Raw genomic sequence first — 6008 nt, 5'->3', positions numbered from 1 at the left:
TGGGTGCTTTCATGTGGCACCGGCAAGGTTGCTTTTTATGTGATATCTTTTTTGAAATCTTACCTGCATTGTTCTTTATCTTTGCCCTTAGTGATGTATTGTTTGGTGTCTCATATTAGCCTGAGGCACTTTTTCTATTCACGACTGTGTCATTTGCTCTATTTTCTGACCCCTCAATTCTTTGCATTTGTAAAATGATGGTTCTGTGAGTGCTTTCTTGCTGGTTGAACTCTAGAATATTTAAGAATATGTTTTGGCTTCTCTCCTTCAAGTGATTTTTCACATCTCTTATATCGTGGGTGGATGAAATAAATTTCTTCCACTTCCAATGCTGCATTAGCGAAACCTCAAATGCTCAGCTTGTTAATCAGTTAGTTAGTTAATTTTTGGCTCAAAAAGCAAAAAGCAAGGCCATGTAGGGCCTATCCACTTGTAGTGAGCCGAAAATAAAATTTGTTTATATTACCAAACTGCCCAAAACTGTTGAAATGACCTATTCATATTTTGAGAATTTCACTGAAAGTCTTCTGAAGTATATTCATGAAAACACATGGTTTCACTATGTAAACTGTTCACCATTATTGTCTGTATCTGTACACTGCAAATCTTTGGAGATTCTATTTTATTCCCCCCCCCCTCTCCCCATCCTGTTTTTTTTTTTTCTTTTCTTTTCCCACTTTCCTTTTCTGAAATGTTTCACTACACACGGAAAATGTTGTCAAACAGTGAGTTTGAATTCGAAGTATTTTTGAAGAAGACAGAAAACTCTAAGAAAATATACAACAAACATATAAACCACATATTGGGTTAAGAATCATATTTCTTTTTCCAAAACTGAAACGATTCTGACAACAGTTCTAATAGTGATGGAAAAAAGAAAAAAATGAAGGAACTTCTACCTGGATATGGTAAGAATTTCAAACTGTTTTACTAAGTCATTTTTAAGGAGATATTAGGCCTAGTTACAGTCTTTCCAAGGAAACAAAACTGTTAGATTATTTTGCTCTACTTTTTCCTCTGAATCAATTTTTGCGGAAAAAGAGACCAATAGAATAAGTACTAGGCTTTCAAAGAATAAGTCCTGGGGTTGATTTGTTCGACTAAAGGTGGTGCTACAGCATGGCCACAGTCAAATGACTGAAACAAGTAAAAGAGTAAAATAGATGTTTTTCATTGCCTAGTTCTCTTCAACAACAAAGCCCAGTATTTTGTTGTTTTACCTTTATGGTACACCTATTTTGTTCTGTTGTACCTTCATGGTTTACCTGCATTATGTGCAACTGACAAATAATCTGGTAATTTGCACAATTCTTCTGTATAAAAAAAAATGTTGTTGCTTACTCGTTGAGTATTAACTAACAACTCATTTTCTATGCTGATGTTTAAACAAAATTTAAATAATTTTATATTATTGTTGAATTTATCTGTATTTACCTGTAAGATTTTACATATTAGATTCACTCTCGTTAAATTCACTCTCAGAAAGAAATTGTGTAACAGATTCAGTTAAGAACCTTTTGTTAAATTGTGTTCCAAAAATCAAATTTATATGTTGACAGATAAAAAAAGATGGAATTATTTTATTAGACCAGGCTGAATTCAGAATTATTTTATATTTTTATTGTAACACAAAAGGGGCGACTTTTAGACTAGAAATATAGTCACAAAAGTTTGATATTGTTTTGTCTCTCTGTTCTCATTTTTGTTGCCGTTATCATTTCCAATTTTGTTGTTTTGGTATTGGTTGGCACTGGTTGAAATGGTAGTAAAAATAGTGTTTTGATTTAGCATAGAAAAGGTATATCTTTTCTAATCAGTGTTCACACCCCTCTCTTTTTCCAAGAAATAAGCATTTTTCACAGAAATATTCGTAAATGCTGCCTTGAAGGGTGAAAATACAAATACAGCTGAAGAGCCCTACAGAATGCCAGCAATTGTTAGAGGAGGGTACCTTCAACCTCAGCATTTGACTGGTGTTATATTTCATCAACCCCTACATAAAGAAAAGCTAAGTTGACCTTGGTAAGATTTGACCCCTAAGCATAAATTGCCAGAATAAATATAACAAAGAACACTTTTCTGACACTAATGATTCTGTCAAAATAATTAGTAATTGATGATAATGATGATGACAGTGATGACGATCATAATGTTGATGATGATAACAATGATCATGAGGATAATGATGACTATAATACTGGTGATGATGATGATGATGTGTTTATCTTATTTTGAAAGAAGCTTTGTGCTTAGGGGTGTATGTGTTTTTAAACACATGATTTGCTCTTTTTTTGTGCTTTCAGCGTGACTTCCTATCTTATATGAGGTGAATGGAAGTTTAGCAGTCTATTTCCTTTTTATTTTTCACTTATTATCGAAAAGAACAACAACTACAATGAAATATAAAAATTAAACTCTTTTATAATCAAATCCTTAATCTGAACAGAATATGTTGCAAGACTGTTTGAAATAATTCCATCAAAGATGAGATTGAGATGCATGTTAAAAAAAACAATAAATTAATAACTAAGAGAGGTCATATAACATTACATACTGCCTTTATTTATTTTTCCTTGTGTTGAAAATAAAACAAATGCTTGTTTCGAATGGTAAAATATATCGAAACGAAAACTCTATTTAGCAGTATCATTCATTGTAATGTTTAGATTAAATATTATTTCTGTATGTATGTCTGCCCCCCACCCCACCCCACCATCCCTATACATACACCCAAAACGTAGTAGGAGAACAATCATGAATTTATTTCAAGAAATTCTGAGAATCAAAATGATTCTGTTCTAATTTCTTCTTTTTCATCCTTTTTAAAATTTTTTTTTTTTGCATTTGCCTGCTCTATGTTCATGGCACACTCAGTCTCTCTAAGACTGGTAAGACATGGTTGGCATCCCTTTTAACCCTTATGACACCTACTCCTACTTATGAGACTGTCCCTTCTTCTATGATTCCAAATTTCTGTTTGACCCTTCACCATTATTCTGTTGAATGTGATTCTCATTTATTCACATTGTTTTGAATACATCACACACTTGCTGTATCACCCAGTGTTGCTCAGGTTTGTTTTCTTTTCGACCCTTTAGAATTGCAATTTTTGAAAAGTAAAAATTTTGCATTATGTAGCTTGTTATTCTCTTTAAGTGAACATTTTTCTAGTTGAAATAAACTGAAAAATGGCAACACAGCAGTTAAAAAATCGTAAAAAAGGGATTTTCATAGAAAAAAAGCACCTTTTTGATGTAAATAATTTTTGGTGTTAACATGGTCGGATTTGAATTTTTTCTTCTTTGGAATGAAGAGCAAGCCTTCTTCTATCATACTCACAATTTCGGTCAACTTGCGCCGCTGGGTCTCGGAGGAGATAGTGTTAGTTGAAGGCTACCAAACCTGCCACACACGCACACACAACTTCAGCTTTATATATATAGATTACTTTGTAGCTTTGAGATTGCAATGATATTATTGTTTATTTTTAGAATGATAATATAGGATAGGTGTGAGATACCAGATCTGGCCTGTTTGAACATTAAACAGGTAGAATAATTGGGACAGATATGGCCAGTTTCAATGCCAAAAGGTTCAAGTGATATAAATTAAAACTCACCATTAAAATTTCAGGTCAGTTTACATTCCAAACATCATTTTAATAATGGCAAAGTTATTTTATTAGATTCTTCATTATATCCAAAATTAATTGAAGTGAAGATTTAGCATTTTAACAGAAATGTGTTAACGGAAGTGTTAAATGGTTGCAAGTAAAAATATGTGCAACAGGGAATTCTAGGAAGAGCAAACAGTCAGGAAAGGAAGCGTGTTTATGGTGTTGCAATAATTCATTAACCCTTCCGTTACCAACCCTGCTGAAACCGGCTCTGGCTCTGGGTACAAATGCCTTGTTTTCATAAGTTTTGAATTAAAATCTTCCACCAGACCTTAGTTACAATTTATGTTCCTAACACTAGCTTAATGATAACCAAGTTATTTTACTAAATTCTTTATTATATATAAAATAATTTGAAGAAACACAGAGCATCTCAACAGAAATATGGTAACAAAAGAATTAAGGTAGCTGACAGAATTGTTAGTGTGTCAGAGAAATTGCCTTGTATTCATTCCAGTCCACTTTGCTCCAGCTACAGCTGGGTCTGAGGTTAACTTCGCACGTCATCATTTTTGTCATCACTAAATTATGTACCTGAGTTATACTAGGATTAAACCTTTTCTCATTCTCTATGACTGTGGTCAAACCTGGAGAGCGAAATGGGGCTCAAATGGGTCAAAAACTGCTACAAATATACCGTCATGATGGTAATCCTACAATTCCATCAGGAGTTGGGGGCCCAAGGCACAGCAATTATTTCTTGTCAAGATGCTTGCTGTTTGGAATTGTAACTACTTTCTGACATAGTATTTCATATCATTTAGTATTTTGCTTTATTTTGTATTACATTTCCTGGCCGTTTAGACCATTTCACTATTATAATAATTTCAGTGTATATTTATTGTATGTCACTATAAGGATATTAAAGATATATCCTGCTTTACGTCTCTTCGCTACAAACACTGTTTTCGATTTCCATTTCCTGTTAGAGAAACACTATATAAGCCTAAAGAATATTGTTTTAATATTTAATGCAGTACATGAATTCTGGTTCCTCTATCTGTTTCTCTCTTTGTCTCTTAATATGTATCGTGTACACAAATGTGCATGTGTGTGTGTGTGTGTGTGTGGTGTTGGAATGTGTCAAAGGTGTTTGTGTTGGAGGAAGTCATTTGATGTGAATATAATGAAAATTTGAAACAGTGTTTCGAAAAGGTTGAACAAGATTTTAGGAAATATTGATTGCTGTGTAGGGAAACTGAATATGTTGAAAAAGAAATGACAACAGGGTTCACGATTACTTTCACATTTGGAATGCACTAAAGATGGCAAGCTAAAAGATACTTTTACTGGCATTGTCGGTCTGTCTTTACATTCTGAGTTCAAGTTATGCCAAAGTTAGCTTTGCCTTTCATTCTTTCAAGGTTCATAAAGTAAATACCAGTTGTGTACTGGGGTCAATGTAATCAACTTCACTCTCTCCTAAAAAAACCCCCAAAAAACTGCTGGTCATTTGTCCCAAAATTTCAAACCATATTTATTAGCAGTTTATTAGAAAGCTCTCATTTTCATTATTGCCAGCATTATATATATTAAAAAATATACGAATGCACCTAATTAGAATCCATTTCCTTGACTACTCTCCCTACTTCTCTCTCTCCCTCTCTCTTTCTCCCTCCCTCCCCCCTCTCTCTCTCTCTCAGTCATAGAGTCACACGGTCTTTTTATAGGGTCTATGAGAGTATTGGGAGGAGAGCAAGAAGATATTTTCACAGCAGCGACCCGGCCCAGATATTTGCAACAAAGTTGATTCCACTAATCTCACACTTATTACATCTGAATAATAGGGGGGGGGGGAAATATATATATATGTATTTAAAAATGACACACGAAAACTAGGTGTGCACTATGGCTGAATGGAGGATGATGGATGCAACTGAAACCTGATTAATCAAAGGCCTGATTGATGAGACTGAACTGGGATTGAACTATAACACTTTATTATTAAACTGCTAATTTGTGTACATCACAGTTGCTCATATGACTACGTCAGTCAGCCAGTTCTGAAATGCATGATATCAGAAATCTTAATAACCTTGTTTACCTTCTTTTGAAGGAGTCATGAGCACTTTAACGTAATAGGGGAAACTAATTTTTTTCTGTCATTCATCAGTGTTTTCTAACAGAATCATTGCTCTACCAAGAGCCAGACGTGTTATCTCTGAAATAATAAGAGGCAAACACGAGAGGCAAATATGACATTCTTGTATGTTTACAGCCCTCAATGTATGCGCATAAACATACATGCGGTTAGAGTACACATGCTTATATCCACCCCATGGACCACTACTGTCCTTTAATGTTTGTTCATCTGTTGTTGGGCTGAAAATCC

At 34.0% G+C, this 6008-nt stretch overlaps 1 protein-coding gene across 2 annotated transcripts in view; it reads left to right on the top strand.

The window, feature by feature from the left end:
• The window catches only part of LOC115232078 (probable ATP-dependent RNA helicase DDX49), a 700146-nt gene that overhangs the window by 385280 nt on the left and 308858 nt on the right, over positions 1 to 6008 (top strand). The window lies entirely within an intron of this gene.

Source organism: Octopus sinensis, linkage group LG2 (assembly GCF_006345805.1).
Source record: "Octopus sinensis linkage group LG2, ASM634580v1, whole genome shotgun sequence".
NCBI classification, from domain to species: Eukaryota; Metazoa; Mollusca; class Cephalopoda; order Octopoda; family Octopodidae; genus Octopus; species Octopus sinensis.
This window is presented reverse-complemented; position numbering and strand designations above follow the sequence as displayed.